Source organism: Typopeltis vanoorti, chromosome 11 (assembly GCF_054136105.1).
Source record: "Typopeltis vanoorti isolate ZY-2024b chromosome 11, IOZ_Tvanoo_1.0, whole genome shotgun sequence".
Taxonomy (NCBI): domain Eukaryota; kingdom Metazoa; phylum Arthropoda; class Arachnida; order Uropygi; family Thelyphonidae; genus Typopeltis; species Typopeltis vanoorti.
This window is the reverse complement of record NC_143559.1, coordinates 38,900,843-38,919,159: the sequence shown is the minus strand read 5'-3', so window position 1 is coordinate 38,919,159 and position 18,317 is coordinate 38,900,843.

The window sequence follows — 18,317 nt, the reverse complement described above, 5'->3', positions numbered from 1 at the left end:
ATAGAAGATGAAGATGGAACTCATATCACGGACAACCAGAAAATAGTTGATAGATGGAAATGTTACGCAACCAAGCTTTTTCAAAAGGACCCTCAACTGACTGACGATATTTTGGACAGACGTTTGCCAGGAGGTTCGGAGGAAGGAGATTACCCGATATTAAAAGAAATCATTGCAGCAGTTAGCTCCTCAAAAATAGGAAAATCACCAGGAATTGATGGTGTCACAGTGGAACTGATACGCGAAGGAGGTGACATCATCATCATAGACACCTTGCTAAATTTATTCCAGGACGTATGGAACACAGAGACTTGGCCTTCACATTAGCGGACTTCTGTCCTTGTACCTATTCCTAAAAAGGGAAACAGCAATAAATGTAGCAACTATAGAACAATAAGCCTTATTAGTCATCCAAGCAAAATCCTGTTAAAAATATTATTGTCAAGAATCGAAAAGAAAATAGAAGCAGACTATCAGATGAACAAGCAGGTTTCCGGAAGTCCAGAAGTATAATTGACCATATCTCTACAATACACATTCTAGGCGAAAAATACATAGATCTGTCACAACTTTTTAGACCTTCAAAAAGCTTTTGACTCAATATGGCACGAGGCATTATGGAAAAATTTAGAACATTATGGTATTGACAACAAAATCATTAGGATTATTAAATCGCTTTATTCCTCATCTGATATGAGAATTGAAATTAAAAATTACAGCAGTGAACCGTTCCGGGCAGAACGGGGGATAAGACAGGGATGTATCTTGTCCCCTCTTCTTTTTAATTGTTTTCTGAAATATGTCATAGATGAAGCTCTTTATGAATATGACACTGGAATAGTAGTTGGCGGACTACGAATAAATAACTTACGTTTCACTGACGATATCGATCTTCTGGCAGAAAGTGAAGAAGAATTACAAGAGATAACCAGCCGTGTTTTCGGAACATTAAAAAATATGGAGTATACATAAACCTACAAAAAACAAAAATGATGATAACCTCAAAATCAGACATTGAATTCTTAAAGATATAAATTGGCAATAAGAAAATTGAGAATGTAAACAAATTCACTTATCTAGGAAGCACGTTGAGTCAAGATGGTCGTTCAAAAACCGACATTAAATACCGAATTGCTAAGGCAACCGTGGCCCTACAGAAGTTAAAACCATTGTGGGTAAATAACAGAATAGCAATCACAACCAGACTAAGACTAATTGACGCCTTGGTGAATTCTATGCTCTTGTGTGGTTGTGAGGCCTGGACTTTATTGAAGGAAGATGAGACGAGACTCCTATCTTTCGAAATGAAAACTTACAGAAGACTTTTGAGAATTCCCTATACCGCTCAGGAAACCAATGAAAATGTCGGAAAACTGATTGATTCAAGAGATGGGAGAAAAAGGGAAAATATTCTGACTGTCATCAGAAAAAGACAGATGGAATGGTTCGGATATGTAGAGAGGGCTAATGGCATTCCAAAGCCATCACTAGAAGGAGTCGTTCCGGGATCATGGGTTAGGGGCAGACCTCGATTAAAATGGACTAATAACATCAAAAAATGGACAAATTCCTCCCTTTCTCAACTGACATCAAGAACAAAAGACCAAGATGATTAGAGGAGGATAACAAAGATTATCACTTACCCGCCATGAATGACCCAACGGTCCATTTAGGACTACGAGAGGAGAAGAATAATAAAACATTACGCTGATAGAATGACTTGCAATTTCACATGGATGCTTATTACAGATGTACCAACTTAGAAAAAAAAATCTTGCCGATATTGTTGCCATCTATGGTCGAGACCGAGAACTTTTCAGACCACCCTCGTATATTCGGTCTACTCAACCACTTTTCCAAAAGTAATTATTTTTTTACGAGATTCTATTTGCTTTTGTTAACTTCACAAATTCAATTTTGTTTTTACATTCATTCTATAATTACTTCAATTAGTTAATTGTTTTGATCTCCAATTATTTATATTCGCAAATGGGAAAATATTTTGAGTTACGTATTTTTTTTTTTTTTTGTTTCAATTATATATTTTGTTAAAAGCGAATGTCGTTTGTTTAATTAGAAAAAGTCTTCTGGTATATTATTCAAACCAATCTATGTGGACGTCTTAGAGAAAAATTTCCATTAAATATGATTAAAAGAAATCTCACTGTCCGCTTGATATGACATCCGGACTTCGAAATGATAAAACAGAAAAGAGTAATAAGTATTTGTTTTGTTTTTTTTATTTTTTATTCGGCAAAGCATCTCTAGAACAAATAACGTTTTTAATAAATAAATAAATAAAAAAAAACTACCAAGCGTTGGAATTCAATTAATTTCTGCTTACTTAGAATGTTATGCTACAAAAGAAAATATGTCTTTCAAAATAGCTTTCGCCATTAGCGGAGTGAAATTGGAGATTTTTATTTCCGAACAAACAAATCTCCACTTCATCGCTGGCAATGCAAATCTGAAGTGGGGGATGACTTAAAAGGGTATTTGAAATGCTTGAGAAGGTAGTTGAAGGGGGGGATAAGGGGATTTTATCTTTCGTGGGCAATTAATTGTATCGTATGAATTTTTTTTTTTATTATAAACCTTTAGTTTTCTATTTTTTAAACAACATTTCTAAAAATTAATTATTAAATCAGATTAGGCAAAGGAAGAGTATAGTTTTGGGTCTTAATTTTAATTACCAGATGGGGATATAGTAGCGATTGTGTTTGGTATTCAATTGCAGACGATAACAGAATCTGTTTGCTTATTTTAAACGTAATCCCACGTTTCCATTAATGTTTGATGAAGTAAAATATTTCAACACAAGAAATAAGCCACTAGCAAAATTATAAGAAGATTTAAGGCATTAGAAGTCTGATTCTTTTTTTTTTTTTTTCCTTTTCTATATTTATTCTAACGTATGTTTACGTATTTCAAAATCTTTTTCTCACTGTCAACACATCTTAAGAATAAGATTCTTTTTTTCAGATCTATTTATATTTGGCTTAATATAATTCTACCTCGAAATGAAACAGAAATGTAAATATATGTTTAAGAATAAACAAGAGAAAACAAAGAAGAATGCAAAAGATTCTGAATCAAAACATCTCTAATACATTATTCTCGTGTGCACTGACACTGTTTTGAGTACAACATGCGACGATATTTCTTGTCGTAAAGCGTAATATTTCTTGCCTGAACTCTTTTGACACGCGTTTTGCAAACTCTACACGAGATTTAGTGATTGTGTCAGTACGTGTTTATATAAAAAGTCCAGTTAGGCTTGACAGATTTTAATGAAATTTGGTATTTGAGATTTATGCTAAAACTTCGACAGATAATCTTCGTGTTTGATTTTAATGGGATCATTTACTTCTTCGTCAACCCATTTGTTCCTTAGGAGAGGTAGAATCCCCCCGTGACTAGGGGTTACGACGAATTCATGTAGTCGGCACGTCACTCCGGGCAAGTATTTATGCTTATAGATTGTGTGTTCACAGGACCGGTTTGCCTATCCTGAGGAACGAACCCGAATTTCCGGGTGAAAAAAACCCTCCACCTCTGTATGAAAACCAACTAACTCACCAATTGATTGGAAAGATCTGATAAAGATTCACGTCGAATTCGGGTTTTTTCCATCCAAAGGGTTCGCCTATACCAACTGAGTTACGGAGGTTCGAGTGGTTCAAAGAGCGTATCCAAGACTTTCTGGTGCTCTCCTGTCCGCCCAATTCTCCTGATTTGAATCCCAACGAACATTTATGGAATCATGTGGAATGCAGCATCCTCTGGTCGCTGACCTCCGAGACGTTATTCTGTCTAGTTGGCCCAGAATACCTCAGGACGCCTGTCGTGGTCTAGTGGAGTCAATGCCGAGACGGATTCAAGTGGCTCCTGAGTGTATACCTGGTTTTCTTTATTTTTTTTTTTCCTTTCGAATTCGCAGTTTCTGATAAACAAATCCTTAACTGCTCAAACAATTATTTTTTTTTGTTATCCTTATATCTGATCGGTCAAATGTTAGCTGCAGACTTCTGATCATTTTTAGTAGGTAACATTCTAACCAAGAGGAATACATCAGCATTTTCTCATCGATCATCAGTAAGTTACGAGGCTCTTTATTCTCCCTATGATTAATGGTATGTTTTCTTGCGTGTTTGCTTCCTCTACCCCTCCCCGTTTCAGTTTTATTTATATTATCTATTGAAAGTATTTGCGTACTTTTTACCGTTATCAGAATAATGTTTTCTTGTATTAAAAAAAATATAACGACGGTTGTTGTTGTTGTTGTTGTGTGGGGGGGTTCTCCCTCCCCATCCGTCCCCTTAGAACTGGTTGAGGTTGTGCCGTCTAATGGACTTCTAAGTATGTATGTTTCACTGTAGATCCGTGATAAGATGATTATTCTTCCTATATAAAAGTTTGTACCTTTGGCTAATGTTACCACCACCAAACTTCGCATAGTCTTTCTCGATGTTCCATGGAAAATCCGTAAGTTGTCTGAAGTTTAATTTTTATTCCATATAGTAGTTTTTAAATCGAAAAAGGGTAACTAACAAAAAACATACTAATCAGTATAAATAAGAGGCCCTGATGCACCAATTTATTTATTCATATGGAGTTTCCTCCCCCGTCCCTACCAGAGTGAGTTAAGCTCCCCTCATGGGGGGTTAAGTATTTATGGCTGTAGATCCGTGTGTGTGTGTGTTCACGAGGCTGGTTTGCCTGCTTGCGAGATGAAAAATCCCAGATAAACTTGGGGGGGGGGGAACCCTGCTATCCACGCCCAAGACCGGCTAACTTCGCTGTGACAGATCCTTAAGCTCCTCACGTCGGCGACGGGAATCGAACCCAGGACACTCCTTCTCCAGGCATATGGTTGCGAAGCGCAAAGCCACTAGGCTAAACGCGCGGACGATGCACCAATAAATACTCATGACTAAACCTGCCATTGGATTCTTATAATAATAATAATACAAAACAAATGAGGAGGGGAGGGGGACGCGAACCACTTCCCTATCTGTAAAATAAAATTTTATTTTCAAAGTAGTTTTGCATTCGGTATTCGTTTACAAGATTCAATACAGCTCACACGCAACCTTTTGTAAGAGTGCAGTTTATTTATTTATTTTTTTTCAGGTCACTTTTGGAGTGATGATACCAACTCACATGCGCTGAATGATTTGATTCTTTAGGAAGAAATGTCATGTATTTTTTTCAATGTCTGAAGACAAATAGTATCCAGATAAGAGAATGCACATCGTCGTATCTTGAATACGAATTTTGTATCAGTTTTGGTATTTCTATATTTGCTGTCGTGAATGCAATACCTGTATCGAGAATAAACATCACTTTCTCTCTCTCTCTCTCTAGAATAGATAGATAAATCTACTGTTTCGATATGAAATTTACTCAGCATATATATCAATACTCCAAGTTTGAACAGGTTGACGTGAGCACTCACACAAACAGTGTTTTCTTCCTCCTTCTATCTCTTTCCATCATTGTAAACATTCCAAGGAAACAGCAGAACAATAATTCAAGTTCTTTTGTGTGTCCAGAAACTGAACAGTTTGCTTAGGGTTGTATCTCTTATACTAGCAGATGGTCCGGAGAATGAAAAACCCACCAAAGAGTTCCATTTAAAAATATCCTACAGGTATATTAAATTATTGTATCTACACACACACACACATACGTCTGTCTGTCTGTATGCACAGCTATTGAACATTCATGCTTACATCAGAATTCACATCTGCTCGATAATAAATTATTCATACGTTCCAGCTCCTAGCCTTTACGACAGACATTCATCTATGCTCTCCGTTGCTATAGAAACACAGATGTTTCAAAGAATGATTTTTAAGAGTATTTCAGGATTAGAATAGGAGCGGAGGGAGAGGCAGTTTTTTTTTTCTTTTCAAACATATGAATGCTTTAAATTTGTCGAAGACAAGACTTCCAAAGCAACTTTGACTGTACACTGAAAACATATTCTAAAGCGAAACGAATGGTATTCAGAAATAATCCTTATCATGTTTTGTACGTGATGTCGACTGGTAATTTTCTTTCGAAGTTAGTTTCTAATAAAAAAAAATCTATTTACATAATTCTCGACAAAGTAGAAATGTCAGAGTATGGTGGTGATGATAATAGTCCATAGCGGTTTTGAACGTTCCATCGCTCTATTATACGATAGTCGTACATAATAGCACGTTCTACCATAAGAGTTTACTCTGTTTTTCGATTTCCTTCTTGATAATGGAATCTGTAATCGGTAAGGAAAAGCCATCCTCTAACAATCTTCTATTGTTCAGTCACAAATAGCGAGTTTTCCATTGAGATGTCCTACTTTTGTTAATGCACACGAGTTCCCAATGATATCAGGATTGCTTTTAATGCCAAAGGGCATGTCTATGGAGAATGTGAATTCTATGAACTTGAATGTTATGTGGAGTAAAATTGACAAATACTGTTTACTAATGTTTAATAAAGAAACATAGAAAATATGACAAAAAAAGAGAGAAAGAATAATATGAAGGGAAAGAACGAAAAATTAAGTTCATCTTTTTGACAGTACACAAACTGAAATCCTGGAAGTTATTTTATTATTTAGATTGTAATTTATGCAAGCGCAAACATAAAAGTAAACCAGATACAACCTTTACATCTTTTCCTATTCTGTGTACTGATTACATTTGCTATGAAAGTGACAGAGTTGACTAATTTTGGTGAAATGTGGTATTGGAGATTAATGATGAAATGTATTAATATTTTTTTTTGTTTCTTTTATTAACTAGTCTCTTGTCGGAGATAAATATTGGATTACACTTTTTAACTTTGGTCAATCAAATTCAGAGCGAATTCGCCAGATGTATTGACGAAATTGTACCTTGGTAGTTAAGAGATTCTGTCAATTATATCAGAGTTCTTCTTGCTAGTTAACGATTTAACTAACAAGCACAAGGATAAGAGACTTAAAATGAAGTTTATTAGACTTCAGCTCTTCACTTTGTATATTTCACGAACTATTACAATTGACTGAGAATACGGCCAGCAATCGTTTCCATCTTGTGTTCCTAATTCTAACTAGAATCGGAAACAGTAGTTATTCACTGAGGTATTTTGCCTGCCTTCACTAGATCCGTATTCTTATCTGAACTTCTTTTACAGTAACCAAAAACTTGAATTGAGCAAACCAACGAACAATATTTCACTTTCCGCTGCGTTGTCAGCGACGTCATCTTGATGCGACACGCATGCGCGCACATCATTGGATCACTTTGTAGACTAATAAAAATATCGTGTTTTTTCATCTGTGAAGGAAAAAAAACTAACTGTATCTGTTAACATTTACGAAATATAAATTATATTTTGATAATAATTATTCCGGATATACTGTATGTCCTACAGATATGATACTTACATGTTTCGTTTTATTATAATTTCTTAATTTTATTTCAATTTTGCTTTGCATTCTACCTTGATTATCATATTTTTCTTTTGGAATAATCTTGACGAATTTCTAAGTGAATGCCCATTTCATGTGTTATGTCTGTCTCTCGTGAGAAAGAAAGAGAGGTTCAGATTAAAAAGGAAAGCAAAAAACAAAAACTCCATCCGATCTTTATGTCTTCTTTGTGACTACCTCGGCACTACTTTTAAAGAAAAAAATTCAAAAAAAAAAGATAGAGAGCAAGTTTTAGAAGATATTTTAAATAATGAACTTTACCAGCTTAACGCGTGTGGTGGACAATTTCTTAGACCTTTTCAAGATAGTTCTTCCCATCCTTAAAGCATATTAATGACTCTTCATTCAGAGCGACTATTGACCTGACAAAAGTGTCTTCGACCATTAAGTTTCCATTAACCGAAAAGGAAAAGGTGGTGTTAGAGTGATAATTAGGTTCTTCTTTGAAGTCTTTCCCTCTCTCTAATGATATCTGAAGTCGTGCCGTATGCTAAAGATAGACTGAATGTGAGAATACCTCGTGTAGGAATTTAACTTTAATGGTTGGGTAACTAAAGAAGTTAAAAAAAATAGAAAACAGAACTGCCTACTGGGGTAAAGATAGGAAAGTATTTGGTGCATCTTCTTTTTATTAAGGAAGATGTCATTCTCCTTTCTTCTGTGTTTCGCGTAATGAGCTGAACATGATACAGTGACGTCTTTTATCGCTCGAGACCTGAGAAACCATTAACAAGTTGCCATCACCCAAAACGTTTCTTCTTTGAAGTTTTTATTCAGAGCATAATAGCAGTATCATAGTGATGCAGTAAGGAGAGACAGAAAGAAATATTATAACAGAGGAAGAAATAGGTGGAGAGAATGAAGAGTTAGTTTAGTAAGAGGTTGGGAATATGACTCGCCAATTATTCTACATCTCCCTCTCTCTCTCTCTCTAAGAGAGAGAGTTATATCTCTCTCTCTCTCTCTCTCTCTCTAAGAGAGAGAGTTATATATATATATATCTTGTAGGTTGATCAAAGAAAATAAAATACTAAATTTTTGTCCCTTATTATTATTTTTCTCTTATATGAGACTAATATTCGGAGATTAGGAAGATGTTATGAACATTTGTTAAATAATCTGTGATTATTTTAATTCATTTTTTATTAGATGCATTTCCACAAAAGGCATAAATGTTTTTGTTCGATTTGTTTAGTCCATTCATCTCCGAGCGTGTGTTCGTCCAGTACTTTTCGAACTCTGGACAGATTTTGCTAAAATTTGGAATATCTAGAATCTCCACAAATTTTCATTGTGTCATCCTATTTTTTATTCAATCAAATATTTAGTATTACGTTTTCACTTCACTTATTATCACGTTAAATACACTACCTTGACACTATTATAGAAACGAGTGCATGATGTAAAGAATTTCCATTCAAATATTGTATTGATGATATTTGAAGGATGACAATATGTAAAGGAGACGTCATAAGAACCATTTTACGCTTGTAGTAAAATTGTAAGTGCATCAAAGCATGTGTAAGTTCAGCAATGGTTGCAGCTAAACGTAAGACAGAAAACCTGAACTATGGATTCCTGGAAACAGATACATTGAAGCGATTTATCTGACTGTAGCATTTTTTATGGAATGGATTCGGTGATAGACCAGATAACTCTAAGAGAAGAACCGCAGAGTTTCGACTGTAAAGTGTGTTGATGAAAGAGTGTGGTGTGAGAGCATTTCCCGGGGAGTGGAATTGATTCACTGGTTTTTATGGTTACTACCGTAAGCGAAGAAGTTGACGGCAACGCTGTGTATGACGCTCAAGCCTGATCTTTCTCTAATTGTGGAATTCTACTATGAAAAGTTCTTATTCCAGCTAAAGACAATGCTTCAGTCAAACTATGACAGTCTGAGGATAACAACACAACGTATTTATAAGGGACTAGTGAGATGAGCGGAAGTGAACTATTGTGGAACACTTTATGACAGTTTTGAAAGAAGATCGGATGTTAATTTCTTTTGTTAAGTTGTATGGATCATATTTTGATCGTGGTTGTATAAATGATTTATCGAGAGAGAGAGAGAGAGAGAGAGAGAGAGAGAGAGAAAGAGAGAGAGAGAGAGAGAGAGAGAGAGAGAGAGAGTGTGTGTGTGTGTGTGTGTGTGTGTGTGTGTGTGTGTGTGTGTGTGTGTGTGTGTGTGTGTGTGTGTGTGTGTGTGTGTGTGTGTGTGTGTGTGTGTGTGTGTGTGTGTGTGCGTGCGTGAGTGCGTGCGTGCATGCCATGTTCATTCTCATTATTTTCTTTGTTTAAGATTGTATTTCGGTAAACAAAAGAAAAAAAAAGTAAGCAATGACAGAGAAGAAAAATGCAATAGAATATAAAGAGGAAGTACACGTTTGGACGAAGGAATAAAAGGACAGCAAAAATAGTCAAAAATAATTGGAAACAACGATATAAAAACACAATTGATGAGGTACTCAGTGATAGAAAACGGATTAGAAAGAAAGAAAAACAGAAATTCGGCTACAAGATGAAATGAGGGAGTTTTATATGATCAGGAGGATCATCAGGAGAGATCAATAGAGGGAAAAATGACAAAAAAACAAAAACAAAAACTAAATAAAGACAAAAGCATGGTATAGAAAATGAAGAAGAAGAAGAAGATATGATGAAAAAAAGATAACTTAGACAAGAGTTGGAAGAAAAAAAACGAAGTAGAGAACAATGGTAGAAAATGAGTATTTTGTAAAACTTGTTTTTAGAACAAAAACTTTTGAAACACAGAATTCCTCCAGGAATTTTTCTTTCTATCAAAGAATTCCTTCAACTTTCTGTCTTTTCCACTGGCACCTGTTATTTATAAACGGTATCTTTTAGACTTTCTGTCATCACTAGTACAAAAGACGACATATTCTTATATCACGACGCACTAGCAATTCCCATGATACAATACTACCACCAGGGGAGGGAATGACAGTGTTGTTGCACCCTTTATATACCCTTTTTCTCTCCGAAAAAAAGGGGTATAGAAGTTTTATAATTCTCGCAGGCACTCAAATGAATTATTTAATAGGATCCTTACGTATTTTTATTTATTATGTCGCACGTGCTGCAAAGTCTAAAATAGCTGACTTATGAGCAAGGAGAGGGGCGGGGAATGAAACGTTGGTTTCAAAGGATAAAAATGACGTCTGAGCTTTTTGGGTCTCTTGGGAGGTTAAAACATTTCTTTTCACTTCGGGACCGACAACTACTTTCACATTATATACGTCTCCTATCCATCAGTAATGGCATCTGGGTTTCAGCACTGCTTGCAAGATTTATAACAGCAACGAACTGGATGTGTACGGTCACGTGACCTGCCTAGGATTGAAGAGTGCATCGATTTTTAAACAATGGAGGAAATACATTTAGTTTCCGGAATAAACTAATAATTATTTCCTCTCTTCTCTCATTACAGCATACGTATACGAGCATTACTTAATCTCTAGTATACAAAGCAGGACATTATAGTTTCTTTGTGTTACGATAAACCTGTAAATAATATTTTACTGCTTTAAATAATTAAAGCTAATAAGATAAAAAAAAAGCACAGGTTGAAAGACGCAAAAATTTGAAGACTTATAATACCTTACTGGGTGGGCTAAGGATTGTTGTAATCTATTTTTATGTCTTATTTATGTACTTCAATAAGGAGAGAGATTGTCTCACACCGTACTATGAAAATCATCTCCCATTTAAAGACAATCACAAAACTAAAAATAGAATCACTACTATTGGTGCTCCAAAATCTTTAGTTTTTTTTTTTTTTGTTATGCATTGTTAATAAAATAGAGATACGTTCGTTTATCCTTTTTATGCTTATTAGTCAGATGAATTAAATGTTAATGAAGGATAATGTCATCTTGAATATCATGGTAATATATTTGATCATATCTATAAATTGTATGTAAGTAATATATAATATAATAATAAAAACTGCTATCCAAGCCGAGAAATAGTGCAATTAATGCTCTATTGATATAGTGCGTACTTGAAAATTGAATTCTGAAATAGTCTTAATTACATGTTGTTTTAAAGCTATTTCATTAAAATTTATTTTAATTCTTATTTGAAAGAATCACATGAACCAAGTGGATACTACACCCAAGTACAACTAAATCATGCAGGGAAGCATCATTTACAGGAGTCAACATCTTTGCATTAGCCATTAAATTCTGGTTATTAATTTTAGACACCTCGAGTAACATTATGTATTTGAAGAAGTTTGAATCATTTTTTTCAATTCACACAGGCCAGATATTCGTGAATATATTAAATTGTCCAAATCATTAATTAAGGATAATCATTCAAATGTAACAAAAATGTACATTTTTAACTGGATTATTGATTCAGTTAGGGATGGATAAATGGGTGTCATTTTCCAACCTCTTATTTAAAAATTCATTTCATTATTTATTGGATACGACGCCTTTCTCCCTTAATTATTATAAAAATGACTTCTCTATCTGTAATTTCCATTGCAACGATCATTTGCTGAGATGTAACAAAGAATGATCTTGCGTCTGTAGAAGCGTGATATCGACTCGATGACAAATGTTTTTCTATTGTTGTGTGACTACCTTTCACGCGTTGGAATGACAGGATAATGCGTGCTTTAATTCATTTCCACCATTCACTGTATTTGCATCGTGCTTAACCCATAAATAAATTACTTCAAAAGCTATTGGTTGCTTTCTTACACAATAAAGTGGCTGACAAGAAGAAAAATTCCGATAGAATAACTTCCAAAACTAGTCGAAACTTACCTTTCAGTATACAAGCTTTTTTTAGTACGTTAGATGTTTAAAAACGACTTTCTAAGAAATTAAAAAAAAAGCGACAAGTTGAGAAGCTTCTGTCACTCGATGTAATAACGATTGTATAATGCCATGCTATGATGGATTCTTGATTCTTAACGTGTCATTTGGAGAGTTTTAAACTCTCCAAATAACAACGAACTCGATCAGCATAAATTTGCTCTTATGATAATCGGGATGATAATATGATGCACAAATTAAAATGACCACCGTGACGTATATTGGGCTCGCTATAGGCTCCCTGAATGTAGGATTAGGCTAGATGATTCTAAGGAATAGCGGATCTAAAGTTGTTCCCAGAAGGATGTCGAAGTCGGAACAGAATCTGGGTTATTTGACTTAGGAGAAGAAGAAAAATTTGGATCCTAAATCAGGGATGAAGTAGGAACTGGAGATAGGAATATGCATAAGTAAGCGATGGGGTAGTCTCCGTAGCTCAGTCGAACCCCCACACGAATAAATAAAACCGATGGAGGAGGAAGGAGATCAAAATACAGCTTTAGGACCAGTACCATGTAAACAAAGCTTCTTGTATACTGATACGTTAGAGCGCTAAACGAGTTATTTTAATCACATAATTCAGCTGTTGTGTGGAAAGTCCAGTAATAATTAATAAAGGACACACACACACACACACACACACACACACACACACACACACACACACACACACACACACACACACACACACACACACATAGATTTCAGGAAACTATTACCTTACTCAATCTCATTTGAATAGTTAAATAAAACTTGCCGAGGAAGCGTTCTGTCTTAGCCTCGTGCCAGCAATTAGCTAGAGGAATGCGGATGAACACTACTATTATTACCAATACCTGAAAACCATCTAGAACCAATAATGAATTACATGGGAGTGTATGAAGGAGAGAGGATTTGCTCCACTTATATCCCACTATTTTTTCTATAAAACCTCTTACTCGAAGTCCTTTGCTGATCATGCATTCTGAATCCAGTACCTTCATTTCCCGATGAATCTGGACTGGAATCGTGCAGTTTCGTTGACCACAACAGAATCATAGTGAAACAGTACAGTTCCGTTCTCAGACGGTACTAACGCCTCCTTGCGTTCTCAAGTGGTATTAATCCACACTCAGAGATGGCAATGGAGCACCCATTGAGGATTGGGGAGACTTTCGCCCGCAAGTGAACTCCCCGAACTGAACTGACGAGATGTAACGACTGCCACCATTAAAATCTTTACACGAAAGGTCAAAATTTTCTCATTCTTCCTTCCTTGGTTTAATTTTTCTGATGTGCTCAATTCCTATTTCGTAGGAAACAGGAGTTGTAAGAGCTAGTTCGGCTGTAATTCCCAACTAGCTCTGGCGATGTCGCCTTATTTTTTGCGTTCTTCTTCTTCTTAGGTTAATAGTAGAAAAGTGAATAACTCATCATTCCGTCTCTCTCTCTCTCTCTCTCTCTCTCTCTCTCTTCGCGATGCCTTTTATTGGAATGATCTGGATTCGAATCCTGTCTAGGACACGAAAAATATCTTTATAAGGGCTTTTCGATTGAAGGTTAGATAGTCTCATACGGAGAGGATAGGTTAGTTTTTTTTTCATCCCGCAGAAAATCGATAAACTGACTATAAGAACACACGCAAGTAATAGACATCACACCCTAGCCTCATGGCCTGAGTTGCTTCGGCTGTAAATCTTCGGGTGTAATTCTTGTGTCAGCACGAGTGTCCTACTAAACTGCTTTGCTCCCGGTATTCTTAAGGGGGGGGGGGGACGTAGGTTCAAAATATTTGATGCGTTTAAATTTACAAAATTAAATATGCAAAGTTTACAAATTACGTTGAAAGATATTTCATATACCTGAAAAGTTATTGACTATCTCGAGGGTTTTTGGATGGTATTCTTCTTATGCGAGCCATTTCCTTAACTTATATTGGTTATTGGAGAAAGCGATCAACTGAAGTGATCCGAGAAAGAGAGAGAGAAAGAGAGAGAGATTTGGACTTTGACAATCCGCTTATTTGTTCAATCGATTTAGTTACTATTCCGCTTCATGACATCTCCGTTGTTATGTCGACTGGCCATCAGTCTCTCTCCGTAAACGTCTTCCCCTTCATCTGTCATCGGCAGATAAAACATTGCGGTGGAGCCGTTGGCATCTTCTTCGTGTTAGTAGCCTTCCCCTGACCCAGCTCATCTCACAAGCTCGGCTACAGCTTGCAAGACAGATTACAAGTGCAAAACGAATTTTTCTTTTTTTTTTTTTATCTTTTCTTTTCTTTCCGGTCAGTAGACACCCAATCGACGACATTTGTCCGGTCTACAGCGACACCTCGCATTACTGTAGTGAGTGAGCGAGCGTTCGCTAGGGAACCATGTAAAACAAAGACGTCGACGGAAAGGCGAGTCTGCGCTCTTATCTGATCAACAAAGAAAAGTAAACAAAGCCTCACTAATCAATCACTGGAAGGCAATGGAATGACGCGTTTCAACCACCGGATAATCTCCCTAACAGATCTGGCTACACGAGTTTTCCATTTCAGAACACGTGAGCGTTCCCATCCTTTGTTTATCGTCGTTATTCATCTATTCAAATGAAAACCACAAAATCGACTGTGGTATTTATTTTAGCCTAATTCATACTAAAAAAATCACGTGATACACTGAAATTTATTAGAAATTTAACCGATATTACTAATACTGATATTGAGCCTAATTTATGATTTTGTTGAGTACTAATGCTTTATTTTTCTCGTCCTTACTTTGCACTGTTATTATGTGTGTGTGCGTGTGCGCACGCGAGCTTTTTCTCTTCATTTTTGCTTCCTTTGTTGCTATATTCTTGGCTTCCTTTCATTGTTGCATTATATGTTTTTATGTGGCACTAATTGTTGTTCCATTTTATAGCTACTTGTTGCTTGTTTTCGTTTCTGTACTCGTATTTTTTTGTTTGGATTGTAACTGTCACTTTCTTGTTTGAGATTGTAACAGTTTTTCCTTTTTTTGTTGTAATTGTAATTATTCATTTTTTGTTTTATTATTTCAACTATTCCTTCTTTTGTTGCAACTGCAACTGTTGTTTTTCTTTGTTTCTGTCGCGGTTGTAATTGTTGCATTTTTCTTTTTTATTGCGATTGTAGCTTTTTTGCGTTGCGCTTTCAATTATTATTATTATTATTGAGATTGTAATTGTTGTTCTTTATCTCTTTCGTTGCGACTGTAATTCTCACATGTATTGTTGTAATTGTAACTTTATTTATCGTTTTTTTTTGTTGCGATTTGTAGCTTTGTTGTTTTTTTCTTTTGCTGAAAATGTACATTTCTTTATCGTTTTTTGTTGTGATTGTAGTTTCTTTTTCGTTTGCTGCAATTTGTACATTTCATTTCCGTTTTTGTTGGGATTGTGACTTTCTTTTATTTTTAGTAACTTTGTTTTTCTTCGCTACTGTAATTTTGTTGCGGTTGTAAATTTTGTTTTCTTTTTTGTTGCAACTGTAATTTTCTTTTTCGTTTTTTTTATTGCAATTCTAATTGTTGCTGTATTTATTTTTTGTTGTAATTGTAACTTTTTTCTTTTTTGTTACAACTGTAACTTTCTTTTTGTTGTTATACTCCTTGCGTTTTTCTATTTTGTCCACATTGTTGCTGTGTTCATTGCTTCTTTTTCTGTTGTACTTATTATTGTTTCTTCTGTTTTTTCTTAGTAATTTTTCCTTCTATGTTCTCTTCACTGCTGCCTGTTTTTATTATTTTTTCGTACCATTCACTGCTGCCTCTTTTTATTCTTTTTTTCTTACCATTCTAGTGATTCCTTTTTTAAGTTTATTTTCATGACCTTCAGAGCGCACATTATTATTCCTTGTGTTATCACTTAAGGATTTGTGCTCAACCAGATGGATAATTAAAACAATATGTACTCTTGCCGAAGAGGTTATTGAGGTTATTGCCAAACGTCTGTTACTACAAGTAGGGTTCCTCGAGAAGGATGATAAGTTGGTTTAATGTATACCGTTATATATTAATGTTCCGTATAGAGTCATCTTGGACTGTTGGCCTCGAGCACTACATTAATGACCTTACCAGAGACATGACATTGATATGTTGCTCGGACACATAACTGCCTGAAGGATACTTGATGTAGTTAAGCTTACACTTGTGTCGATTCATCTTCCCGAGAAGGTCGTAGCCAGGATGTGTAACAATCTCGTTGTACAGTTGCAATGTAAGGCGAAATATGTTTAGATTGCAAAGGAGGATAATAAAGGAACAAAGGAGTTATCCCAATGGAAAAGTTCCGACGGTTGTTGAGGTCAGAAGTTAAACTCCAAAATTACTGTGGGGTATAATGGGCGATGACTGACGTTTCCGCTTACGGTTGTCATGGAAACGTATATCAAACCTAACGTTTATGATACTGCGTAGAATTACAAGATGAAATAGAATTTGGATACGCTCCTAAATACACCGATTTTCCAAAAGTATATTTGCGCTATGAATTTTATTATTCGTAATTTGTTCCCTTCGATTTTGTTTAAATTTCATTTAAATAAAGATCGATTTTAGTTAATCATCAGTATTAATAAAATCACCAAGGAATCTAATTTTATATATACTTTTATATTCAAGCTTAGGAGCGCTAAAACATTATCTAAACGCTTTGAATAGCATCGTTTGCTGAATTGCATTTATGTTGCTTACTGTAGAAACATAGCTAAGCACTGCGCCGTCTAGTACGTAAAAAACTGTTTTTACTATGGAAATATAAAGTGTAAATATCACAAGCGTCTTAGTCTATCAAACAAACAAAACTATTTTATTATACATAGAGATTAAATTTTTATCAGAATAATTTCTGATCAGATTCCTTATAAAATTAATATCTATTGATTATATTTTGAAGATTCGCAAGAGAAGATTAAAGCGATCTTAAAATCTTGTATTATTCTATGAGTTTCAAATAGATTTGCGGCCGATCCATTTTTACCTTATAATATATCATTTTAGGAACTAAAAATGAACTACACTTCGTTTTAAATATCATCCACTGCTTGTTGTTTTCATATCAGAATGTATCAAATAGAATACTTCCTTAGTACAGTCGAGAAAAAAGAGCATATGCTGTTTGGCTGGAAACCCAATTCATATCTTACTATGACTCAAAGAACATTTAAAGGTGTTTTTGACTGAAATCTTGTATGGAAATGTAGGGGTTTCTACCAACGAATACAGACCGATATGTCGAATGCGATTTACTGTTTTATCTTCTTCCTATGTTTAATTATTATTGTTATGTTATATCTGACATATATTTTATGATTCTTAGCTTGGTAATGAGTCAAATTAAGATTATTCTGAGACATTTCTTATAGGTAGTCCTAACACAAATAATATACGTTGGCATTTGAGTCACAACTAGAATCCACATTTGATCTGAATTAAGTGGATTTATTTTTTAAATGAATTAACAACTAAGTTATACTGACCTTATTGGGTATACTAGTTCGTAACTATTAGTAGAGTTGTGGATCTCACGGCTAGTTCTATTTCGTATTAGGGATGGGTGGAAAAAAATCGCTTTTTACCTGAGGAGTTAATTGACCACCACAGGAGGCAACACAGATAAAAGGAGAAAAAGTATTTCCATTTGTGACACACTCATGAGCCAAAACATTGGGACCACTCAGCCTGTTTCAGGCCAACCATTTATCCTGCTACATGAGCCGAAAATAGGTTCGTGGTGGCGACATCCTGGTATGAAGATTATTCTCATGGACATTACTGGTTTCTCTCTTCCCCGCTGAGGATTTGGCTCAATGTACCTGAACTATTCCAGCAAGACAACGAACACCTTATGCGATCATGGTTCAAAGAGTATATCCAAGCAATCATTGTGTTCCCTCAGATGCCTAATTCTCCTGATTTAAATCCATTGAACATTTGTGAGATCATGTGGAACGGAACATATGTCGGTCGATGTCATTACAACGTCGCTGACTTTAGGGACGTTATTATGCTCAGGACACC